Raw genomic sequence first — 27692 nt, 5'->3', positions numbered from 1 at the left:
GGGTTTGGGAAGAGAGGTTTTGGATTGGGAAGAGGTGAGTGGAGGGGTGGGGCAGTAGACAAAGGGTGACTGGCTACCGTCAGTGTGGAGGCCAGAGCCTGAAAGGATCTCTTTATGTCAGCCAGAGCGCCATGAATGCCCTCCAGGAACGCATTGCTCTGCTGGACTTGAGCTACCAGTCCCTGCCCTGGATGGCTTTCATGATGGTCAACTGACCCACAGAGATTGGCTTCAGGAGGTCAATAGCCTCCTCACTGGAGCAGGAGACGCACACCCTCCTGGGTGAGCGGGCACGGGCAACTGGAAGAGGTAGTAAGGGGGGTGGTGGACAATGATGGTGCTGGGTGGTCCCCGAAGGGTCCACCACCACCAGGGAGCGTTCACTGGAGGATTCTGACGATGACGTGGATGATCCGGTCTGTCCCTCGCTGTCACTGGTTGCAGCACTCTCGGTCCCATGGCCTGCAGCATCCCCACTCACTTGTGCCCTTTTCCTTCACCTGCCAATGCTGATGCACACAAATAGAGAGAGAGAGGGAGAGAGATAAAGAGAGAGAGGGTTAACATATACCTCACATATACACATGTAAACATGTACATATGTGAGAATACATATACTAGCTAGGCTATCTCAGGTGCCAATACACATTTCCGACATCATGTCGTAACATGTCACCGCTACCTACCCCTGTAAGCCAACCCTCACACCTACATCTACATCCAAGTAAGTCTGCAGGACTGGAGTCATCCACATGATCACCACCATAGCCATGTCTGCATGGACATCATGCCCTGAATGAAGTACAAATGTCTCCCTGAATTCACATCATACCTCTCCATACTCCTATCACCCATTGGAAGTGCAGCTGACTGTACCAAACACATCAGGCCTGTACAGTTACAAGAGCTGATCAGTCCATGTCCTTTGTTCAATATCCATGACAGAGAATACTACTCCACTCACACACCACACAGCATCTCCCTGTCACATCACATTGCTGACATAACACTCTGTACAGTAGTGCCAATTTAGACCTAAGAACTGATTAAGCCACTACAAGTTAGACACCCATATAGGTGACATCTGGTGTGTACAATACAAGTTGTGGGTACAGGCATATGATTAGTCTGACCCAATCACAGAGGAAGATCTGCAGACCCCAAACACATATGTATCACAACTAAGCACACATCTAAGTCCATCTAAATTGGCCCATATTGTACATACTACACATCCATACTCAATCACTAAGTGTAGTGAAACAACTGATGAACATGAGGAACACACATATGACATCATGGTCCACATACAATACCACTACACATGCAGTTTTGCCAGTAGGACTTCACAAAATGATAACAACACCCTCACTCACACTATTCCAGATTTGTGAATACCTGTACCTAAGTCCAGACAACACACATCTCAGACAGAAAATACATGTAAGCATTATGCATAAGTGGACCAACACCCCTGCCTTTGCACGGACAACACATCACACCACTACATAGAGCAGCGTTAGAAGAGAAAATACAACAATCATTTCACATCAACATCTCATCAGTCACACAATACCCAATCCTGTCCTAATCACCCATTTCAGCTAGGCCAAGGTTAGCAGACATTTTCCCACTTCCTCAAATGTGCCCCCAAGTAAATATTGAGACACGAAGTAGGAAGCTAATAAGCTATGTTGAACTGTAATTGCTAGGACATTGGCATACGTGGCATTAACATTAACTAATGTCAATTGCAAGGTCTGTCTAGGCACTTACCACCTCTAGTACCATCCCATTGGGTTGAAGGTTTCATCCCCACAAGTCTAGCTCTCAGACCAAATCAAAGTACATTTCAAATTAGCCCACGTGATCAATCTTCACATACCCAATAGATAGCAGATTACCAATATATGGGGATACAGCTGTCAAGCCATTAGTCTTGTCCTATACAAGCCATATCTGGGGTAGAAATGTAATGGCTGCCTCACATTGAGTCAACACCATAACCAGTACCTGATGTATAGTCCCAGTGATAAAAGCTGAGTCACACAGTTGCATATACAGGTGTGCTGTACTGAAGGGAGTGGACTGACACTTTAGAGCCACAAATACCCAAATGCAGATGGATGGAGTAGGTCATACTCAAGGTGTAGGGTGATACACAAGCTCACATCCATAGTAAAGGCAGGATGAAAGCAGTGTAGTGTAGTGATTAGGGCAGAACAGCTCAGTCTCCACAAATGGTACATATGTACCAATGCTATTATACCATCTCCACAATGCAGGCATGGAGAATTCTGGATATGGGAGATGTACATCCACTGACAGCAAACCATCAAAACACATCTACAACTAACACTCAGACTGGGTGATTACTGCTCATTCCCCCAAGTCTACAGACATGTTGCATTGACTACACTGTCACATAAGCTACAGTGAGGCAGCTAATTCCATACAACCCGAGCCAAGTCCCAGGATACAGTTAGTACTCACCCCTTTGTGGCTGCTGTGCTGCCCTCAAATGCAAATCCACCTCAGGGTAGGCCTCAGCCAAAATGCGGGCCATCGGGGGGGTCAGGGTCTGACGGGCACCCCTCCCTCATTCAGAAGACTTCCCCAGCTAGGCCTCCATGGTCTCCTGGGCCCAGTGTCTCAGGTCCTCCCACCGCTTGCGACAATGGGTGCTCCGCCGGCTGTGGACACCCAGGGTCCGCACTTCCTTGGTGATGACACGCCAGATCCCTTTCTTCTGATGGGCGTTCACCTGCATAGATGAGACATTGATGCCCCCTGCATGCTTCCATACTCCCTCACCGGTATACTTACCCCATTCACCGACACATGCACTCCTATCACATGTGACTATGGCTTTGGGCTCACATGCTTCTCTGGTTTCCCAAATAGGTGTCCATACAAGGGTAGGACCCCTTCCACAAGCTTCTCCAGCTCTTCTGGGGTGAAGGCTGGAGCCCTATCATCTGCAGGAACTGCATGATGGCTCCCAGAGAAAGAACACAGCAGCTCAGGTCTTGGAGGTCTTGCTAGCAACAGTGTCAGGAGTTAAATGAGCAAGGCTGTACAAAATGGCAGTTGCCACGTACAGGACCGTCACTGCCGGCGGTCCTCACCATTGGCCCCAGTTCCCCATTGGAAGCAATGTTAACCAATGACACGTTGCATGGTGGTTGTGACCGCCTACTGCCATGAGGACATACGCCGGCAGACTTAGGTCACTTCCATCTCTCCAGCGCTGCAGGACAGATGGCTGTCATTTTGAGCACATATCATGCATTGATGAGCTAATATAAGTGCGCTATACACATATTGGGCCAAATTGGGGAATAACCCTATGTTGTGCCATCATGGTAGTGCTAATACATGTGACATGCATGACACAGTGACGTGATTTGCCAGTATTTCTGTTGATGGGCTTGCTTAGATACTCGGTGGCACATAGGTGGTGGCACGATATTGGTATATCCCATTACTTTTGTAGTGATCAGGGCAGGACAGCTCAGTCTGCCACATATGGTACATTACACATGTGATTTGTGTCCTGTGTGACTTACAGGTTTAGCATTGTGCTGCAAGGCTGGTGTCTAAAGTGCTTCTGGATGCCCGTTATGGTATATGTCAGCAGTGCTACTCATGTCCTACAGTGGTAGGTGTGTGCTATTTTGACATTTTCTGCTTACATGTGTCAAGTGCATTTCTCAATGTACATTCTCTCCTCTCTACCTAGATATCATGACATGAGGAGATTGAGACAACCACCAGTGCACCGTCCACTAGGTGACCTTGCAACCATGGAGGACAGGCATATCATCAAGACTATATCATCTCAATCATCAGACTTTCATGGATCTATGTACACAGTTGGAGCCTGATCTCTTACCAGCCATACGCAATCCCTGTGCCATCCCTCCTACAGTACAAGTCCTATCACTGCTACAATTTCTTGTCACAGGCTCCTTTCAGACTACAGTAGGCTTGACAGCAGGGATGTCACAGCCCATTTGCAGTCTTGTGTTGAAGGATGTACTGTGTGCAGTGTTGAAACACCTGGACAGCTACATCAGGTTCCTCTAACGTGCGGATTTGGCCTTTGTGAAGGCAGACTTTTATGATAAGGGACACATCCCTCAACTGATAGGGGCCATTGATGGCACCAATTTAGCCATGGTCCCTCCCAGTGCCAATGAACAGGTGTATAGGAACAGGAAGAACTACCACTCCTTTAAAGTTCAGCTGGTGTGTCTGGCAGACCAGTACACCTCACAGGTCACAGCCAAATTTCCTGGATCTGTGCATGACTCCTTCATTTTGAGAAACAGCAATGTCCCACACATGATGGCACGACTACACACAGAGAGGGCCTGGCTCCTTGGTATGTATGCATTGGAAAGTGGTTCACTGTTATGGCACCTGTCATCACATTCTTCCCTGTCGCTGTACCTGTTATGTCACTGGCCCTACATTTTTTCACACAGGTGACTCTGGATATCCTAACCTTCCCTGGCTGTTGAGACCAGTGAGGTATCCAACCACGGATGGGGAAGTCTGTTTTAGTAAGGCGCACGGGGGAATGAAGCGTGTAATCGAAAGAACATTTGGCCTCCTGAAGGCCACATTCAGGTGCTTGGACCTATCCTCTTCTCACCTCAAAAGGTATGTCAGATAATAGTAGCCTGTTGCATGCTCCACAATCTAGCCCTGAGACATTGGATAACATTGCTAGCTGATGATGGTGAGGCAGCTGGACAAAGTGGTTGGTAATGCTGACATGGCAAGTGGTGAGGAGGCAGAGGAGGAAGGTGCAGCCGACTCTGGGACTGAGCTTTTCAATCAGTAACTCCAGTGACATACATGTATGGTGATTCTGGGTTAGCAAGTGTTGTATATCCACATGTTATGCCGACAATAGCCCTCCTGAGTTGACTCATCAGTGGGGGGCTAATGTGGTCCTATCCCTATGTGTGTGTCGGGGAGAAAACTGATTGAATTTAAGGTGCAAAGTAAAAGTGTCTCAAATCTAACAAATGTACCCACTGAAGTTTCCTAGATTCACATCTCCAATGTACAGACCGGTATTGAGCAATGTTTCCTGCATTCTCCTGTTCTAATGTCATTCCACCCACTGCTTGTGGTAATGATATATGTGCCTCTGCTGCCCGTGGCTTGAGGCGTTCATAGTCACTAGCCATTGCTGAATGATTTGAGAATTGACGGTTGTAAATGACAGATGGCAGCTACAGTGATTTATGATGAATATACTGTGCCTGGTGCTGGATAGGCAATCTCTGGAGACCCTTGGTTAGCAGGTATTCTACACTGGGCACAGTGTGGCTCTCTGTCTTCCATCCTGATGGTACTCTCTGTCATTGTCTTTTTGCAGGTTGGAATATTGACTATACTCTTGTTTGGACCAGGATTTTGGACTGTCTGACATGTGCTCAGTGACATATCTGTTGTACTGGGTCTCATGTTGAGGATGCCTCCCTCTGTTATTCATTACACAGCCTGTTGGATGTAAGGGTGCATAGCCATATTACATTTAGCAATCATGACTTTTGTTGATGTTGCAATGAAGACACATATACAGTAGCTGTGTTCCATTGGTATTTGTTGTGTAGATATTGAATTTGTTTAAAAAATGTCTGGTGCATACATTGTACAAGAGGTGATGAGTGAGATCATGGTAGATGGAATCATCAGAGTAGGTGGTACAGCTGTTGGTTGCATAGGTCCAGTGTCCAATTGCCAATGAGAAAATGGAGTAATGTCATTGAACAGTTAACAGGGTGTCTCAGTGACACACATGGGAGACAAATCAGGTGAGGGTCACTTCCTTGCAGTGGGTGTGGGCTTGGCATCTGCTCTAGCCGGGCGCCTGGAAGGACGTCCACATTTGTGGGGGGTTCTTCAGCGACAGAAGGAGGAGTGTCTGGGGGCTGTGGTTCCCCTGACAGGGCCTCAATTCTACTAGCTACTGCTGATCTGGATGGGTCTGATGTTATGTTGCTAGCGGAAGGGGCCTGTTGGGGGGTGGAGGAAGCACACAGGTTGGTGTTGATATCCCTCAGCACCCCTGCAATGGTGGCCTTGGTGGCTTTGTGGGCCTGCCACTGATGCATCACCTCTTGGTGGTATTCCCTCTGCAGCCTTTGGGCTTCCCCCAACATGGTTATAATACGGCCCATCCTGTCCTGGGATTGTTGCTATGCTCCCAGGTCTTGGGTGATGGGAACCTGGTCAGTAGAGTCCCTTGGGGGCCCCATCCTCTGGCCCACAGCTTCCCTCCCATACCCCCTGTCCCCATGTGCCTGTGCCCCTGGAACGGTGTGCCCACTCCCAGTGTTAGCAGGACATTCCCTGTACTATGGGACATACAATAGTTTGATCTGTCCATGAGACACAAGTTTGGGGACGAAGGCTTAGCTGTGATGTTGAAGCCACAGGGTAGGGGGATTGATGTGAGCAGGGTGAATCAGGGAATCATAGACTGACCAGTTGTCCCAAATGGGCCGGGTAGGTCGCCAGTGTCCTGACATCCTGGCGTGTTGTCCTCACTGCGGCCTTCATCCTAAGGTGGGCTGGCAGTCTCTGGTATCCTCTCCATGGTGGCACTGGCAGGGGTACCTGTGAATGGAGTGAGAGAGAGAGTTACATATTGAAGATGTGTTCGATCATCTCTTTATCATATGCATACAATGGCTTGGCATTATTCCCAGCAATGACAATGACAGATGCTGCACAGCATACCCTTGGTGGTAGATAGTGGTCTGTGACATGTGTACCATACTCCATTTAGGTTGGTGTCATTCAGGTTTAGTACCTCTGGCTGTGTGAATGGGTACTGGTACTAACTGATAGTTCACATGACTGTTAGCTAGTGACTATTCAGGCTTGGTAGTTCTGAGTGGAAAGTGGCTGGACATAGCAGCATGGTACCCCAGTGGGAGAATGGTATGGGAGTAAGCAAGGTTAATAATCCTGTCTGTGCATGTGCATGGAGTCTGCCATCTTACATTCCATACCTTGGTGGGTACCTTTCTGGGTTGTGGATCCTGATTGGTCGACGACTGGATTAGTCACAGTGCTGTAGATGTGTTTAGCCTCGTTTGGCATTGTGTTGTGCCACTGCATTGCTGTCATTGCCATGTAGTGGTCCTCAGTTGTGCTATCTAGTTTGGTACAGATAGCACAAAAGCCATACATGCAAGGGATTTGATGTGCACATTCCAGGTATTCATGGAGATAGGCTTGTGCATTGTGGGAGTCATAGTGTTAGTATTATCCAATGCTATCCGTGCCTTTGCCAATGGCTGTGTGGGCAGTTGAACTGGGTGGAGGTGTGGGATGCAGGAGAGGGACATTAGGTGGAGAGGAGGGATATGTAGTGAGACATGCAGTACATTGGGGAGTATTTTGGTGGTGAGGAAGCATGCAGAACACAACAATTGTGTGACATGGAAGTTGTGTGCACTTTCCAGAGTCCAGTCCGTCAGGTATTCCAGTCAGGCCCTCGGGATGCAGTATGTTCAAGACCTTCTCTTCCCAAGATGTGAACTGTGGGAGAGGAGGTGAGGGCCCACCGCAAGTCTTGTGCACGGAGATTTGGTGTCATGATGCCATGTAACGCACCTTCTCCCGTAGGTTGTTCCACCTCTTCCTGATGTTCTCCCGTGTGCGTGGATGGCTGCCTACTGAGTTGACCCTGTTGACTATGCTCTGCCACAACTCCATTATCCTGGCTATCAAGGTTTGCTGGACCTGTGCTCCAAACAGTTGTGGCTCTACCATGACGATTTCATCCACCATGACCCCCAACTCATCGTCTGTGAACCGTGAGTGCTTTTGTGGGGATATGGTAGTGGCTGTGTTGTGGGTGGGGAGGGATGTTGTGAGTGTAAGGGTGCAGTGTGGGTTGATTGATGGGTTGTAGGTGGTGCGCAGTGGGTGGACGCTTGTGGTGTGTGTGTGTGTGTGCTTGCTATGTGTATTTTGTGTTGGTAGTGCAGTTGTGTTGTTTGTGCTGGGTGGAATGTGTATCTGTGCCTATGGTGTAATGGTGCTATATGAGTGTATTTGTCTGCTCTCTGTGTATGTGTAATTTGATTTATTAGCAAAGGATTGTGGGTTGTGTGGGGGTGTGTTATATAGTGCAGTGAGCAGGTGTGTCTGGTGTGTGTATGTATGTCAGGTGTGGGTTATTCAAACTGTTCAATGTGGTGTTCTGACAGTGGTGGGTTCTAAGCGTGGCGGTTCACACCACCAATGATTTTCCAGCATGAAAGAACCGCTGTGGAGATTTGGGGCTGGTAATCCAGTGGGTGGAATTCTGTTGGCGTGGCGGTGCTGGTGGCGGGACCAATGCTTAATTTGTAAATAAAAACTTGCTGGTGTTCAAAGCCCTCCTTTTAAACATGTGGCTGCTGCAATTAAATGTGCGAACATGGAATACTGAGGCAGCGTAATCATGAAGCCATCTCGGGTCTCTTCAATCCATTTAAAGCCACTCCCTGCCCTTTCAACTTACTCTTGCAGCTTTCTGCTTTCTATAATGTGACGCTTTTTTGTTTTTCTCCTCTTCCGTCTTTCCCATATGTCTCTTTTGCTCGCAGTAAATGCTTGAGGCAGAAAAATAAGCCTCGGCCCTCATAAATAAGTGAAGCAACAAGCACAAATTAAGCATTGGGTGGGACCGCCTCTTTCCCGCCCTCCTATCTCCTGACGGTGTTCGATTTGAGGCTGTTTTTTGGCGGTCTTCAAGGTGTGAGTTGTAATCCGGCAGCCAGATTACCACCAACATGGCGGTCTTTTAGTGGCTGCCACCACGGCAGTCTTCCGTAATGACCGCCAAAGTCGTAATGAGGCCCTTAGTGTCTAAATTGCACAGTATGAAACCAAAAACATAGGATTAATCCAGGCTTCCCACTTAACCAAATTGCATTATCCTAGGTAATTGTTTTATTCCACTTTTCCTCCTTTTTCTTCATTATCACATATAGAAAGACCTCAAAATACATGACTGTGGGATATGTGCTGTACAAAACCTTCTCATGTGTTTGATTTAACAAACTATAATGTTGTTCTTAAATAATAAAAACCCAGGGCACCCAAAAAGTGCACATAAGAAGGGACTTCCATCTTAGTTCGCTATTGCCATTGCTGTCAGGGCAGGGGAAAGAATGAGTGTTTCTTCATTCATGTTTGAAAACTTACTTTTCAAAAAATAATTTTCAATGCATTGATATAATCTGATGTATTGATGTGAAATGGTTCTGCATGTTAATGAAAAACACTTTTAAAATTTTGAACAGACTTGCATACTTTTACACTTTTGCTGCCCTTCAAAATGAAGGTGTTTCTAATGTTAAGCATTGCAGGACCACTAGTTACTTCCTTTCTTGAATTTCTTGAACTTTAATTAACATTTAAATTAATGATTCCCTGTTTATTTAACATAGTTTTAATGTTATTGGTGAGTCAACTAAAAAGCAGCTCAGTGCTGCTGTTGACCGAGGAGCGCATGTAAAGGTCAGCGGGGCCACATGAGGCCTCCCGGGCCCTACTTTGAGTATCACTGGCCTAGACTATTTCAACTCTGACCTATTTAGAGTACAAAGGTTTCTTCGCAACTAATCCAGCGGGGTTTGACACCTTTAATGTGTTTCTCACGCTGCCTGTAAGGAGGGTTTACCTAGTGCTGACCTTTTACTCAAACTTCAGATCTCGTGACGCCTTGATCTGTGCTCAACTTTGTCCTTGGCGATGCTTCATGCGAATTGATATTCTGTGGCTGAGCAGCTTGAGTGTCGTGCTTGTTTTTTGCAACTGAGTTTCTTTTCTGTCGTTTCAGTTGCAGCTTTTCGCTTTGTGTAATGAAACGGCAAATTTAGTCTAGATCAATGGGACATGATGTAACGTACGTCTAAGACAGGCGTCCACTAACCAGAACACGCCTGTCCAATGCACCTCTGTGCTGTGCTGCGCGGGGCTACTGTATTCTTTCATCTTTAGGAACTACCTATCAGTGGGCAGCCAGGGCCCAAAGCTGGGGGGAGGGACCAGCCTGCCCTGTGGGGGCTGCAGTTAAAGTTCACCAACTGTAAATGATTTAAACACTCGACGCGGGTCTATGTTTTGTGCTGGGAGACGGGTCAGGATAGAGGAAGTATGGTACTAGAAAGAGGACAAGGAAGACAGGAGAAAGACATGAAAGGCAAGGAGAGAGTGAAAGGTAGAAAGTAGAGACAAAAAATTACACAAAAAGAGAATTAAAGGACGAGTAAAAGAAGTTAGTGAAGGGGGGGCAGATTTGAAAGGATGTCAGGAAAATAGGGGGAGGATGGGGAAAGAAAGAAGAAGTTGATTAAGGAGGTCAAGGAGAGGGCAGTCAGGGTTAGATAGAAGAGAGAGGATAAGGCAGAAGAGGGGGAGAAGAAGGAGAGCTTTTAACATGGTGAGGAGAGAAAAATGGAGAGTAAAGGTGGAAGTAGATGAGGACGAGATAGGAGGGGAAGAGAGGCAGAGGAAACGATGCAGAGGAGAGAAGGTGAAGGGACAGGCATAAGAGAGGGATGGAGGCAGTGAGGAAGCTAGGGGAGACAGGTAGAATGATGAACTCGGAGATATGTGGCTACCATTAGTGGAGCATGTGCAGTGATACCGAGATCGAAGGATATTAGGGATCGACTGAACCCCACTTATGACTCTCTTTTATTATCAGACTCGGTTTCAGGAGGCCCTTTCCTTTGTTCTTGGATTAGGGCCCATGGCAGTAGAGCTGCACCACTGGTCAGCTGCCCGCTTGCCGGACTTCGTTCTTCTGACATATTTGTTGGTGCTCTGATATTCTCCAGTGCCTACACATTGGTTTTCCCACTTCAGCGCTAGCTGCCCCAACATCTGAGCTTTTGCTGGAAGTCCTTGTTGACAGGATGCCGTTAACACCTCAGTCACTGGCTGGCAAAGCAGTAATCTCAGTCACTCCCCTCTGCCTTCCATAGTCTTCTGTATTGGCGCAGTTACACATATCAGCTTCTGATGTTCATTTTAATTTTCTTTCGAGTTTTTGTTTGTTCCTCAATAAAGCACACACTATCCAATCACACCAAAGGAGCAATTTTAATTCGCCATCTTGGAAAGTTTATATATTGCACTTATATTTAATAATGCGTGTTGCCCCCATGTGAGCACAATGTTATGACAACATTATGACACCAGCCCTAGGCCATTCCTAGTTCTTTGTGAAAAACAGGCCTGCGTTTGTCCAGTAAAACTTCCAACTTCTCTTCTTGCACAACAACACATGATTCATTAATGTCTTCCACCTTAACACAAAACACCGTGTTTTTGCTCTTGAGTTAAGAGACATACCCATTCTTCCTTGATGGGCCACCTCAAAACATCTTGCCCCTTGATAGCTACATATATTTTACCCAAAATCTATCCTGAAATGTTATTGTAATGATAACTAACAATTATCTCAATATCTATTCTGGCATATAACCATTAACTGTGATGTCACTGTTCTCATGTTGATTTCCTTTCCAGTGTTAAAAAAATATTTGTCCAAACTCATAGTGAAAGGCGAACCATAATGCACTGTCACTTTGCCCTCAATACCATCAATTTTTGCTACATTTCGTAGGCTGAAAGAACTCCTCATAAACATCTAATATCACCACATTGTCATGCACCTCTGAAGCCATGCCACTGTCTTTATTAAACAGCCTATCATTTTCACTCTTATGTTTTGAAGTAATTTCACATCACAATCTATCAAAGACACAGCCCTTCTCTGGAACGTAACACATACGTTCATTTACACCTGGATTAAAGTATCCTGCTAAAATGACACTCTTTTAGAGCCATCAGTTTTCATGCAGACACTAGAAATATGTCCCAACCTGCCATGTTTGAAAGACTTGTTACAAAGAAAAGGAAAGCCTCGAACAAAGAAACATGACTTCTGGGACCACAACAATTACATTTGGATTTGACCACAACACCAGTAGAATGAGCAAACGTGTGCTTCTCCTTCATCTTGTCCCACTTGCTCTCATCATAGCCACTCCTGCTAGCCACTACAGCAGCGTCACCCCCTTCAACATAGCTTGAAGCTTCAAAGGAAGGAATATAATATTTCACACTTTTGCCTATGTCAAGTTTCTTACATGGTTTGGTAGTGAGGTCTTAGTAAATGCTCCTGAATGTTCTTGTTTTAATATCTAACAGTCAACTGATCTAGAGGCCCACACTATTTCCAGATCCACAACTGGCAGCAAGAACTCCTAAAGAAGAAACAAAAGAAGAAACATAAGCCTCAATAGGTCCGTTTAAAAGTTTGTGGTTAGTGAAAAAACGTAAACATTCCATTATGGTTCGTAGCTCCTCTTAGAAACAGAGTATCAACCCATCTAAAGAAGCAATAGTCCATAGAGCCGTTTCCTTGTGGAGCTGCTACCTCTGGACAATGCTCAAACACCTCCCCTCCTCCAACTTCGAACAGGTTCAAGAGTGACACCTTTTTTATTACTGGTATCAAAGGCATGAACGCCCATTAATGTCAAACATATAGTTATTAAACACCCATAACCATGTAGCTAATCCTCATCAGCAAAATGTAAGAAATACAGACACCTCTTACAGAGCCCACGCACCATCATCCAATATAATCAATACAAATACACACAGATGCTTGATACAGTTTAATTTGATATGATAACTAACGGAAGGACCCTATGCAAGCACTTATTTTCTAAGAATCTCTATACAAAGCTAATCTAATAGTACTTGTCACTTTCCATCCCCTATTGTGGGGCACCAAGGAACATTTTTGAATTTGCTATCACATTACACCATGGAAAAGGGAGCGGTTGCAGAGGGTTGTATTTGTTCTGATTCTATGTGGAAAGTGTGTTGATGTCATGGAGCTCTCTCCTTGTTCTAGTGCCCAGGTCCAAGCAGTGGGGTGGAACAGGAGATGTGAGACATAGACATGCATGATCATTGGAATTAGCTGGGGATTATAATGTACTCTGCAGGTCCCATGCTAGGTTTAATATTTTCTATTATGCTAGATGCAACGGAAATGGAAATGAAACTGGGTGGTCTGTTTTAGGGGCAGTGCAGCTGGGAGGAAGTATGGACTAAAACATATAAGCAGCTTCACAGCACCAACATGAAATTCAAGTAATCCATATGACAAAATTTACACAGCAGAGATTTTGTCAAATGAGTGAATGCAGATCAGCAAGAATGGAAGGTGGTAACATGAACACTTGCCATGAATCTTTTTAAAGGAAATTTCATTGCCTCCTGCTCTACCAATACACCTTATGAGTGAGGAAAGAAGTAGAAGAACTATCAAGGCTTGTATTCTTATCAGAAACTATACACCTTTAAAAAGCACAGATTCTACCTACTCCTGCTTTGTCAAAGGAAGACAATATTTTCAACAGGGGTTCACACCAAAAGACCCTCTCATGGCCCTGAAGACTCCCAGAGGTGAATGAGTATCAGTCAGTTGGACCTATGTTGGCTCAGACCCAAGCCACACTGGCGCAATACAAGGTTAAAGAAAATGCTTGATCCGTTGCTCCCCTGACAGCACAAGACAGAATCAGACCACCTTGTGTTTCCACTCTGACCTCACTCCCCTATGCAAAACAAAAAGGCTTCCTCGTTGATAAGACCCTTGAGTTTTTTAGTTTAAACATCCTCGTGCCCTTCTATAATTTCATCACAGACAAGTTCCACTTTAATTATTTGCAGGGAATGATATTTCATAGTAAAAACGGTCTTGCCAATGCAAGAACTATTGACTTTGCCAGTGTTTGTTAGCCATGTTGAAGAGCAGCGCAGCTGCTGGCAAGCATGGCTAAAACTTGTTAAGAAAACACGCTTTTTGTTCCATGGGCAGGTAGGACAGAACAATACAGACAAACAATGGACAGGCAACACTGACAATTAAAGTGAGGGTGGGGAGGAAGGGCAAATGTACAGAAAATGCTTGGACATGGGCAACACTAGCCAGGTCGTGGCACTTTTTTATTATAGCGGATGGGAGTAGGCAACACTGACAATGGAAGGATCTGGGGTGGGAGGCAAACAACCAACACGGAAAAGTGGGGTGGGGGGGTTAGAGGGACAGAAGCAACATGGACAATGGGGGACGGGGAGAAGCAACACAGACAATAGAAGGTCGGAGGTGGGAGGCAAAGAAGCAACATGGAGAAGGGATATGGAAGAGGAAAGAAGAAATACAGGCACATGGTGAGAGAGGAAGAAACAATAAGCAAAAGGACAACAGGGGAAGAAGAAAAAAGAGTACCACAACCACAGTACAATCAGTGAAAGGATATCAATCAAGCTGAAGCAATAAGTAAGTGGTCAATGTTCTAGCCGAAAGAAGAGGAAATGAAGCTGGCATGTGCTGGGTAATTTGAAGGCGGGAAATAAGAGTGGCAATGAAGCTAACAAATGGTAAGCATTCGGCGGGATGCAAGCCCCTTGTTGTATATAATATCTCTCACAAGGAAGAGTGGTATCTCAATATCTCCAAGTATTTTCTACAGTTAAAGATTTGTAAATAACCCAAAAGGATTTTGGATGAATGATCTCTTAATAATGGAAGGATATCGCTTTCGAGATTCCTTCATCAAAGATTTTGGCTTACACTCCTTAGGACAAAGGTCAATACTGGTGGAATCCTTCGATACATATATACTTCCACTAAGAAGCCCAACAGGAGTGCTAGCCTCATTTCTAGCTTGAATCTAGTAAACCTAACTTCAGGATCTGTTGCATTTCACTCTTCAGGTGGTTGCTTTTACAGGAGAGAATATACGTTAGTGCAAGACAGTAAGAACACTAGACACCAGGGCTAGATTGTTAAAGAATGGGGTGGTGGCCAGCTTGTCACAGAATCGAGCACACCTCATGTTAAAGCCCACACAGTGTTTTGCCACTGGGGAGCAGACTAGGGGATTTACCTCAAATCACCACTCCCCATGGTAGAGAATCAGAAAGCACAACCACACTGCAAAGCAGAGGGCAGTCATTAAAATAACACAAAACAAACAATGAGGTGGGGGCTAGCCTGTGCTGGCATCGAGCCAGCCCAAAAGCCCAAACAGTATTTGAGCTCCAGTTGAGGGGAGATTGGGAGAGTCACCTCAAATATGCCCTACTGCAATAAGGGTTGACGTGGGTAGAAAGCACTCCAGACACCGAGGGTTGTTTTTCTTTTAAAAAAATCTTTAAAAAGAAAATACGTGTTGAGGAGGCTGTATCGCTATCCCCAATCCCCCTCCTATTGTGGGCTGAAAGGCTACTAGACATCAGAGGCTGTATGACAGATCTGGGCACAGAGGCAAAAAAACTTTACGAAGCACTTTGATTGTGTGTCACATACAGGTGCTGCACAGTCAGTGCACCTCCTAAGGGCACCGCTGAGAATAGAGCCCCTTCAACCATCCCCCACTTGAAAAATAGAACAGTGTACCTCCTGTGAAAGATCAACCTGCACACTGTGTTTCAGTATTTCACTAATGCTCTCTCCTCAGTTAACAATTAGTAAATATATGAATAAAGAAGTGAGGGCTGCATCAGAAAAAAACAGAAGACGTATGGCTCTTAACTCCTTGAATTCACAGACCTTAGGGCAAAAAAAATTGAGTCTATATGGCATCTGTTATCCATGTCGTTTCAACTTCAGATAAGTATGAGGGCATAATTAGGACTGGAGAATGGGGGTGAGCGAAGAAGGAGGACTTCCAAGGATGTCCCTTTGTGATGCACCCCTCGTGTCTTTATTTACATTGTGATCTATACCAATGAAATGTTGTACAATTCAGAATTTTTTTCTGCTTTTTAGAAATGTACAGTTTTCCAGATTCAGATTCACCCACTGGTTTCACACCTCTTTCACTGATAAACCGCAAGTAGGAAGTAACCAAACAATAACAAATATTAACTACCACTTAGCAAATAGCAAAAGCTTTGGTGAAAAAAACATTTTTTTTACAACTCTGCCTGTCCCTGAATGCTGGAAAAAGACAATATTATTAGCACAGTAAACCTTTTGCTGATGACATTTTTAGAAAAACACACGTTCTTGCCCAACACTTTTCCTCATTTTTCTCCCTCAAAAAACAAAATTTGCTGAATTGGGTATATTTTGTGGTTCCCTGCGAGGAATCCACTAACTCTGGATACCTTTAGGACCCCAAACATGGACACAAATGTTGCTCTGGATTTATTTTGTAGAAAAAAATGCTATGGTGGTCTAAGCACAAACTGCTTCAAATATCAAAAAAACTGATTAGCACGGGCCAGGTGTTGGGGTTGAAGGAGAGGCGAGCCTCAGCACTCAAGGGGTTCAACAGTCAAATTCCTACATTGACAGTACACAGCCGCACAGTAACTAGTGACTGGCACAAAGAAGCAATGATACAAATCTAGCTAGCATATGTCAAATGAAATTAATCTATAGACATGGCAAGTAACTGTGTTAATCATCATCTGAGGTCCCACACGTCACCTTCTCCTTCAACAAAAGAGAATGGATGAACACCCATGCCAGGGCTACTCAAAGTAAGCTCCTACAATTAGAGATTTGAAAAAGAAAGATTGAACAGGTTGGACTGGGTAGGTGATAAAGTGGAGCAGCACTCAATGAGGGAGAGAAAATAGAGGCAAACTTTCCTGCTCAAGTCATAGAACAAACCAACATCCAAGAGCTGTGTCAAGAAAAATGTATCGTCCTAATTAAAGCTGAAAAGGCTCAGAAACTGCTGAGAAATATTAGATAATCATGAGTAGGATGATTTAAAAAATGAGACTTTGAGACTACATCAAGGATTATCTTTGTGATAAACTGCAGCCTCTGAGCTATCTCCTCCAGAATAGATTCTTGCTATCAGCTATCAGAATTCCAACAAACACATTCACAAAGGTCTCTCCAGGTTCTCATTCATTTGATCCTAAATGAATATGAAGGTTGTCCATAACAAGGGGCCATATGTACGAACACATGTTCCCATAGACACAGAATGGGTAAAACCCTTTGCTACATCTGGCCCAAAGTGAGCTAGTTTGAGCCATCTCCTAGAAAGATAATGTATACCTTGGCATCATTAACAAAAATTTGAAAGTCCACTCTAGACTAAATGAAAGTATCACTCAGAAAGACGAAGAACAGCCAAAAATCTTGCCTGTCATTAATTATAAATGCATAGACCATCCTATATTGTTGGAACATTATCTTCTGGAAACTTTGGTTTTCTTCCATTTTCTCAGAGCCTTCTTGTGACATACAGTAATTGGAGAATATCATTGGTATTTGAAAAGGGCTTATTATGGCTTCATTTAGGGAGAATGGATTGAGGGAGGGTCACAGATTAGATTAAACCAGCCAAGCTAGTACAAAATTGGTGTTTCAAAAACCTGAGTCAGACAAATTAATTTGGTTTTGACTGTGAATGGGGTGTGCCACTCAAATGTCAAACTGAAGTCTCACTACAGCAGATTCAAAGGCATAGGTAATTCATTACATTGACATTATTTAGAAATCAGGTAGCCTGGGACAGAAAACTGAGTGCCAGCAAAGGAAGGGGCAATGAGGAGTTTTCTAAGAATAGGCAGTACACTAAATAAGGATTTCTGAGGAATGTCTAGGATGGAGAAAATAAGAGATCCCATGTGAAGAATAATTAGATCATCTTCAACTCTTTCCAGTTGCGTAAGTGAACAGAAGAACATTTTGCCTCCATTCTTGTAAATCCAGTGAGAGTGATGAACTGGAGGAACCATTGTCCAGTGTGACTGAGTGATAGTCCTACTGCTTTCTACACTACATATGTTTTATCACAAATGATATTACCGTAGTGTCTTGTTTGCCTCCATCTTCCTGCATGCTTTGTTGAAGACCAGCAGCATAAAAGGAACATTAAACTGGAGTAGGAAGAAGGCAGACAAAGATGGTGGTTCCTGAATGAGATTTATATGTGACTCATCCACTGACCCACTTGATCTCTCCCCATAGGCTATGAATGTGAATGTATTGACATCACTAATGTGTCAAGCTGTTGTGTGAGAGTCCAAGATCCCAATCACTGCATTGAATACACATTAGTATTGCTTCACTTGATTACATACAGATGGGCTGTATGAAACAAGGACTGGAGGTACAGTTGTCAGACCAAATATTTTAGTAGTTCCGCTACCTACAAGTGGGCAAAGCTGTCGGGTGTACCCGTGTGAGTGGGCTGGTGTTCCCGGTGCAGAAGCATTTCACACAGCTGGAGGACTAGAGACACTAAATAGACATAAATTCTTAGATGATTACATAATTCTCTAAGTCTTCCAAATAATATGTAAGTATGATCTAAACTGCACAACAGTTACAGCTATGAAACTGCACCCGCTGATGCCAGGTAACCGCAGAAGTTAATGATGTACTGTACATTTATCACATGCTTTCGGATCAGGATGCAGATGTGATGCTCGTGGGCAGATGACTCAAACATTTCACAATTCAACCGCTTATTACATCACAGAAAAAACACTACTGCATTGATATTTAGAAGCAACTACAGAACAGTTGATTTTTTTAAATAATTCTCTGTCTTTATGATCTTTAGTAACTGCCATTTTTGTAGCCGGGCTTTAAATTTTCCTTTAACGTTATGTTTCTGAATTTCTTGCTTCAGTGTTGTTTTAGAAAAGCATAATACATGACTTTTCAGTGTCTGCTCTGCAGTTGTCAGCCTGCTTAAGCACTGACTGATGTTTAGACATCTTGTTTACTTATTCAATTGTTTTGTGTTTCTTCCGCTTGTTCCGTCATTCCTTTGCTTAGATCGACGTCCCCTCCTTCGCAGAATTCGCAGGCAGTTTTTACCTGCAAAATCACAAGGTCATTCAGTCCATCTCATGCCACGTGTAGTTTTCAGGGGTGGCACGCCTCCTCTTCTACATCTGTATGGACTCACTGCACAGCTCCTGGAGCAGGTCAAAGTGATCTTCCAAATGTACTTGGGTAACACAAAATTCCTCATTTAGCTAAACAACACGAGACCAGCCAGCAGGCTATCTCCACTTGCCTGGGCCATCTATTAACCTGGATAAAAGATTGATTCCTTTGCCTGAATTAAGCCAACACAGCATTTTTTATTATGGGCAGAGTTGGACTGCCTACAGGGCAGTCTGGCAGTGTCCAGCCGGCTTTTCTGACAGATCTGTGTGTAGGCTTTTTTTTTGCGCAGTGTGTCTTCCTGTTTTATTGCCAGATTGAACGTTTTTTACTGTTGATTTCACTGATATTACAAGAATACCTTGTAGTGTCTTAGAACTGTAAGTGTTAGGGCCCGTGAATAGAGGCAGATTTATGAAGGAAATTACACAATCAATCTTCCATACCATGTAGTGTCTTAGAACTGTAAGTGGTAGGGCCCTGTGACTAGGGGGAAACTTATGAAGGAAATTACATAATTGATCTGAGGGGTGTCAAGGTTTGGTCTTCAACGGTTATTGGGATATTGAAAGTTCAGTTGAATGTTGTACACCGATGAGTAAAGATGTACACCACAAGCTCCATATGCAACGTCTTCTTGTGCATACTACCAGGATGGGGAGGACACAACACTGGCAATAAGTAGGGAATAAGTGTCCTGAAGAAACGGAAGTGCTCTGCTTCAGAGTTTGCAAGAAATAGCAAACTGTTTGTGTGTGCCACTTGCACCCAAGCTGAAACGAAGAAGCCTACAGTTGGTGCAAGTGGAGTGCAAATGCCACTCCAGCCTGTACAAGGCCTTTTGGAGAATTTGAAAGCCCAAGAAGGGAGCACCATTGGGAAAGCCGGCCAAGACTTGCTGGCCAGGCTAAGGAAAAGAGAAGGTGTGGCGCCACAACACCCAGCCATCAGTCACACAATGAAAACACTAAAGGCAGTGACAACCAGGTACAACATAAAAGGCAGCGACAGCTAGATTTAACATTGGAAGTCAGCTACAACTACGTACGAGAACTGAACTTTCTCACCAGCCGCATAAGCTAAAAATCAGGTGAGGTGACTCAAAAGCAAACACGGTAGACGTTCTCACAAACCTGTTGGTTGCCGTAGGAATCACTGAAGCCACCTTCAGAATTGTAATGTTTTTCAGTTGCCTGCCTCAGAAGCATGGAGTACAGTGCTGACGCTTTCCTAAAACCTCCGCCGCCTGTCAATACCACCAAAAAGGAGAATATTGGCACCATATGGACCATGTGGATCAAGACTTTTGATGATTTCATGGATAGTCTGGAAGACGTAAGTGATGAGAAAATCATTAAATACTTAAGGAACCTCACTGTTGGCAAAAGGTGATAAAGAAACTCTCAAAGACTAAGACAATGTTTTACCGTCAAATCAAAGAAGCGTTAGGAGGCAAGTATAATTCAGGTCCAAACATCGACTATGAAAGGTACATTTTCAATCAAGCAAGATCACAAGTCTCTGATGTGGATTTTCATTTCCACACGAGTATAAATGTCCAGCCATCGTGCAAATGTGCAAAAGTTGTGGAAAGGAGAACTACTTTATAAACGTTTGTAAAGCAAAGGAAAAACCAAGTGCATCATGCAGGAGGAGAAGATGGACACCAGAAGGTTCTGGAAGCAGTCTCGCCACACCCACAAGGACAAAAAACAACCTTAATTGCGACAGGTCAAAATTAAACAAAGTCGATCGTCATCAAGTTCATCCTGCAAGAGTTCCTTGGCATCACCATCTAGCGACAGTGAAGAAAGTGAATGTGCATTGATTATAGATAAAAGGGAACTACATGCACAATTGGGTCTTGCCACTTGCATGGAAGATGAAATAAGAGCAGAAACAAGTGATCTGAGAAAGCAAAATAACTCATATGGACATTGCCCCAAAATCAAACTGAAAGTCAACGGGTGTCTGGTAACTTTTGTAATCAATAGCGGTGCATCGATCAACATCATGCTATTTGAACAATTCCAATTTATCGCTTAAACCATGACTCAAAACATCAAGAAGGAAGTTTTACATGTGGGCTGCTTCCAAAACCATTGTGAAGTCAAGGTTAATTCCTAGTGACCCTGGGGCATAAACAGATCTCTGGGCAGGCCCCAATTCACATTCTTGAGGGTGCTCCATCTAGTGCATGACTTCTTAGCTTTGCGACTGCTGTTGACATGGGGCTGATATCCATCAATTACAACTTAAATACACAACTTGAAATTGTGAGTTAGTTGCCATCACTGTTTCATGGTCTAGGAAGGCTCAAAATGATGAAGGTACAACTTCACAATAATGAAGACATCAGGAATGTAGCAGGGAGACACCACAGAACAGCATTTCATCTACAAGAAGTAGTAAAGGAGGAGCTACAAGCTTGGATGAAACATGACATTATTGAGCGCTCTACCTTGTCTCACACCATATTTGTTGCTCATCCTGTAAGTGCCGAAAAACGACAATGCAGGTGCAGTGCACATCTGTGTGGATATGCGCCAAGTCAAAATAGCAATTGAGAGAGACAGATATCTTGGTCCTTACATTGAGGGTATGATCATGCAGTTGAATAGAGTCAAAAGATTTCTCTGGTCTTGATCTAAACAAGGGCTACCATCAACCCTCTCATATTAACAGACGGGAACAACGTGATCAGAAACTGCAACAAGTCTTTAATCCAATTGGGGAGGGTATCCTTCACCTTTGCACTCCGAACTTATTATCTGCTAAAAGCATGTTCTTGGCTCTGGAAAAATCCTTAAAAAAGGAAACATCCAAATGGTGGGAAATAGCTTTGTTGAAAAAATACTTGGAAAATGATTGAATTCCACGGGGGCTTCGTATCCTGATCTTCCCACCCATGGATACCACATCTCTAGAACAATTACAGAGATGGGAAACTAACCTCAAAACAGCATCTATCAATATGATCAAACAACTAATAGAAATTTCGGAGGAAGAATATGATAAACATCGTAAGGAAGTTGACAATTTGACCCAACGCACAGAAGAGGCAAATTGGGGAGAAATTACCACAAAAAATTATGCTATCCTTAACAGCATTATAGATAGATATGAGGAAGACATAATACAGAGGAAGAACAGGAAGTTTCGCAGAGACCTATTTGATTATGAACACGGGCAACACGTTTAGTAAGAAATATGACAACATAAAAGATTCAAACCTCCCGTTGGATCCTAAAATCAGTCATGATACTCCTTCCTCATCTGAAGTTGAGTCAACAGATGATTCTTTAACTTGTACTCAGTCCAGACCACAAGTGAATTTTTTAGAGGAGGCAAGACGCCATCGCCTGGGAACTTTAAAGTACTCAAGAGTGAAACCACCAGATATCACTCAAGCAATCCCAAGTACCTCAGGCATACAGACCAGAGCTCGGAGCAAAACAACTCTACCTTGACTATAGAAAACCTGACTGTGAATTTATCTACGTATGAGTTATCTACAATTGATCAATCTATCCTAAATCGGGGATTGTCCTTTTGCCCTACTCACTTCTGGGACATTACTCAAACAAAAATTGACATGTTCAAATTCATTCGACACCTTAAACTTAAATCCTTTTTTGCATCTTTTCCCACAACCTCTAGTTCATCACCCTCTATAAATCCTTCCCACGACATTACAGTCCAAGACTATCTGATATCTCTCTTCTTTGCAATCTCTCTAACATTACTGAACCAGATGTTACACCATCTTTCATTGCTCAAGAACTTGATTTCAATACTTGTCAATATGTTTCTTCTGATCTCCGTACTAAATCCACATTTACTCCTGTTCTTCCGGCGGGAAACTCAATTGACTTATTTTCAAAAGCAGTATTATGTGATCTTGACCGTGAGTATAAACGATATTGTGCTCGACGAAGATACTTACCAACAAATATTCAGAGCAAACAGGTAACAGCACTTGAACGCTTAAGAACCAATAACAATATTATCTTCAAAGAGGCAGACAAAGGAGGCAATATTGTTATTCTTAACACTGAAGACTACCTCACTGAAGCCTATCGTCAACTCCAATATACAACATGCTATAAAAAACTCTTACATAACCCAACAACAGAAATACAACAAAAATTACTTGATTTGTTGGAACATTGGCACTCCCACCACATGCTGTCTAGCTCTGAAAAAACCTCTCTTTTTCTCCAATTTCCAACTATCTCGACCCTGTACCTCCTTCCCAAAATTCACAAAACAGGACATCCACCAAAGGGTAGACCCATAATTTCAGGAATAAATTCTATATGTTCTAAGTTGGGTTCCCTCATTGATAGGGAGATTCAACCATTCATGATAAATTTATCCTCATATGTCAGAGACACCAAAGATATCCTGCAAAAACTACAAGACATAGAGTGGCAACGAGATTTCTTTCTAGTGACTATTGATGTTGTCAGTCTTTATACGTCAATCAAACACAAAGATGGTCTTGCAGCAGTGAATAAGTGCTTATCTACTAGATCAATGAAATATTTGACACGGAACACAATGATTTTGGACTTTCTTAAATTTTGTCTTGAAAACAACTATTTTCTTTTTGATGGTAATTTTGATCTTCAGCTCCAAGGAACTGCGATGGGGGCAAAATTTGCTCCATCCTACGCATGTATTCTGATGGGAGCTGTGGAAAACTATTGGCTTTGGTCAGATCGTTCTGAACAGTTTACCAAACACATTATATTCTGGGGGCGATATATTGATGATATCTTGCTTATATGGCAAGGTTCAAAAGCCTTTTTTCAACAATTCATTCAGTCTCTTAAACCAAATCCTTGGGACATAACTGTAACCTATCAAATTTCTAACTCTTCAATTGAATATCTTGATCTTTTGATCTTTGTTGAAGATAATAAACTTCAGACAATTTTTTTTCGAAAAACGACATCAGCCAATTCTATTCTCCATGCTACTAGCTGCCATTCACCTAGTACCATTAGAAACATACCAAAAGGAGAATTTAGACGAGCTAGACTTAACTGTACCAATACCTCTGACTTTGATAATACGTCCTCCGATATGACCAAGAGACTTATAACAAGGGGATATAATAAGGTCTTTCTAGATATCATCAGAGATGAAGTGAGAAATATGAACCGAAATTTACTGTTGAACACACCCAAAAAAACTATCAAGAACGAATCGGTTCGTTTTATCACCACCTTTCACAATGGTCACAATTATATTCGTAAATCACTTAGAAAATACTGATTCTTACTTTTGAATAACTCTTCGATTAATCAATATATTACTAATCACCCCCAAATAGGCTTCAGGAGGGCACCTAACCTTCGGAATAAACTTTGTCTTTCTTTTCTTCAACAAAGACCGTCTACTACTTTTTTACCCTCAAAACCAACAGGTTTCTTCACTTGTAGTAAATGTTCTGTATGTAAATTGGGCCTTTCTAAATCTACATCGGTTAACATCAATAATCACATACACCGGATTTCTGACTTTATTAACTGTGCCAGTACCTATGTCATCTATGCCATTTGGTGTCCTTGTAATCTAACCTATATTGGCAGCACGATTCGTCCATTAAAAGTCAGAATCCAGGAACACTTTCGGAACATACAAAAATCGGATATTCAAGCACCACTGGTTGAACATTTTAATAACTGTCATGCACAACAATGTACTTTTACTTTCAGTGGTTTACAACGCATCTCACCCTCTCTGCGAGGTGGCAACAGGTCTTTACGACTACGGCAAGAAGAAAGTCGTCTCATTATCAAATATGATACAGTTAACAAGGGTCTCAACAAAGACTATGAATGGCATTTCTGGCTATTGTAGAAAAAAGGATTCTCACTTTATATTTACATATTGTTTTATTTCATGTTTTCTGTAATTGAGTGTACACTAAATAGTTCGTGTTTTAATTTTATTTCACTGGATGAAAGTTCTACAGAGATTATTGCATGCCTTAATACTGTTTCTGATGTTATTTATTCTTTTACATCCCTTGCTTTTCACTTTTATTCTTCTTCTTTTTATATTATTATTTGACCACCAAGTTTGCATTTAGACTTACCGGTTTCTTATTCTGCAACTGACGCTAGAATTCTATTTATTTACTTTTCTTTCTTTTTTGCTTTAGCTTTTTTTTCTTAACTTTGCCCCTTTACTCTTTATTATTTATCTTTTATTTATCTCATGTGTTGGTGCCCAATATCTTATATGTCTCAGCATTAGCGTATATATTGTGCTCATAAAAGATGATTTTGTATTGGTTATTTCGATCGACAACATTGTTATAAAATGGCGGCCGCCATTTTTCTTTCTTTCTTTACGTGCAAGAAATAACAATAGTCCGTCGTTTGTTTCAACTGGAAGCTGAACGACGCAAGTTCAGCTCTTACCTGATAAAGGCTTGCTCACAGCAAGCGCGACGCTTAATGCGCCCGTTTCTTGCTGTTATGGCCTCTTGCCTTTGATAGCTGGCAGTTTTTTGATATTCATGTAATTTCAAGGTAAGACACAGGAACGCTCCTTGCGCTATATATAGAAACTCTGCTTATTTTGACTTAGCGCACTCTTTTAGTTTCACAAATACAATCTTTTAGCAAGATGGCCCCCTCGAGCAATGATCGACAACATTGCTATAAAATGGCGGCCGCCATTTTTCTTTCTCTCTTTACGTGCAAGAAATAACAATAGTCTGTCGTTTGTTTCAACTAGAAACTGAACGACGCAAGTTCAGCTCCTACCTGATAAAGGCTTGCTCACAGCAAGCGCGACGCTTAATGCGCCCGTTTCTTGCTGTTATGGCCTCTCGCCTTTGATAGCTGGCGGTTCTTTGATATTCATGTAATTTCAAGGTAAGACGCAGGAACGCTCCTTGCGCTATATATAGAAACTCTGCTTATTTTGACTTAGCGCACTCTTTTAGCTTCACAAATACAATCTTTTAGCAAGATGGCCCCCTCGAGCAATGGGACCTGTAATATATCGAAGGCATGCTTATTAATAACCTGAGGATTTTGGTACAACTATACTACAACATGTCTTGCATTACTCCTTTTCTTTATACTAGAAATGCTCCAACAATTGTTTAATTTAGTCAATAACAGAAAGTGTTTGATTTTTATTATATTATAAATGCATGCTCATCCTTATGCTATGTTTAGCTTATATTGTTCCTTACTTGTCTATTTAACTAGCTTATTTGTATTCCTTTATAAAATCTTTTTTAGCACAGGTGTATATTTTTCCTTCTTGGGATATCTACATTTTTATCTAGACTTGAGCATTAGATGCTTTACCATTATTCTATCACTTTCTTGTACACCTCTCTGCAATCTATGTTTTAGCGTGAAATTATTCACTAATGATTGCGCTCTCTTATCGTTGATACTTTTTTGCACAATATCGGTGACATCTTTTGCACAGTATCCGGTTCCTTTGTACACATTTTGGTGGTTTTTGAAGGCTCTTTGATATTACTCTTCTTCTTTTTCTTTTCCATACATTATTTTTTCTCAATACTATCAACGAGCGTTGATTTTTCTTTCTTTTTCAGCCTTGAGAAAGCCCCGGCTTACAATGTCAGAGGGGGCGAAACACGTGTTGGCTGTTTTCTTTCTTTCTTTTTGCGCCATTATATTGGATGTTGCTTTCACCAAAGGAAATGAAGTGACTCTTTTGGAACGTTTGGAAATAATGTTGGAACAAGCAATATAATAAACTTCGAATTTGATAATTTCAAGAACCTTTGAGTGGGACTTTACCTCTTTTAGACATTGCATTCTCTTATTTGGAGGACGTTTGGGTCCCTGTCCTCTGGCCAAGTCCCCCATTTCACAAACAAGGCATTTACACAGGAGAATAGTATTTTGGACCCTCTCCAACTCTGGAGCTTTGCCTACCATCAACTTGAACTGGAGGAAAACGTGACTGAGATGGCATACTTTGATCCTAAATTGCACACTGAGATCACCGTTGATGCAAGCCTGGTGAGCTTGGGAGCAATCCTTGCTCTGATTAGTGGACATCCGAATGCTTCAAGACACACTGTAGTGCATTCCAATTGAAGTTTGTCTGACACAGAACGTAGCTATTCCCAGAGTCTGTGGTGGTATGGGCCTGTGAACATTTTCTTGTGCTTCTATGTGGAAAGCATTTCACAATCATCACTGACCACTAGGTGTTACTCAACATTTTTGGAAAAACCAAAAGCCAAGATGCCCCCTCGCATCAAGAGGTGAGGGTTGCATCTACAAGGATGCAACCATACAACTGTGCACAAGCCAGGGAAGAATCAAAATCCTGCTGATTATGGCTTATGAGTGCTCTTGAAGAGGCACAGTTCAATGTTGAAAACTGCCGAAGAGTACATCTACTTCATTGTAAAGTCTAGCACGTCTGCATCTCTGTCCAGTGAGCAGATCATTGCTTCTACCAATGCTGATAAAGACATGTGTGCCCAGAAGGACATTATTGCAGCCCAGTCCTGGAGACAGAGTGTTAGACCTTTAGGTTATAATGTTGAATTTCAAAAATATTGCAATGTCCCAGAAGAACTGTTCATCACTAAAGAAGGGATTGTGCTAAGAGGATCCAGATTGTCATACCTGTGAATCTGAAACAGCAAATTATTGAACTCGTCCATGAAGGCCATCGTGGCATTGTG

This window comes from Pleurodeles waltl, chromosome 3_1, assembly GCF_031143425.1.
Source record: "Pleurodeles waltl isolate 20211129_DDA chromosome 3_1, aPleWal1.hap1.20221129, whole genome shotgun sequence".
Classification (NCBI taxonomy): Eukaryota; Metazoa; Chordata; class Amphibia; order Caudata; family Salamandridae; genus Pleurodeles; species Pleurodeles waltl.
This window is presented reverse-complemented; position numbering follows the sequence as displayed.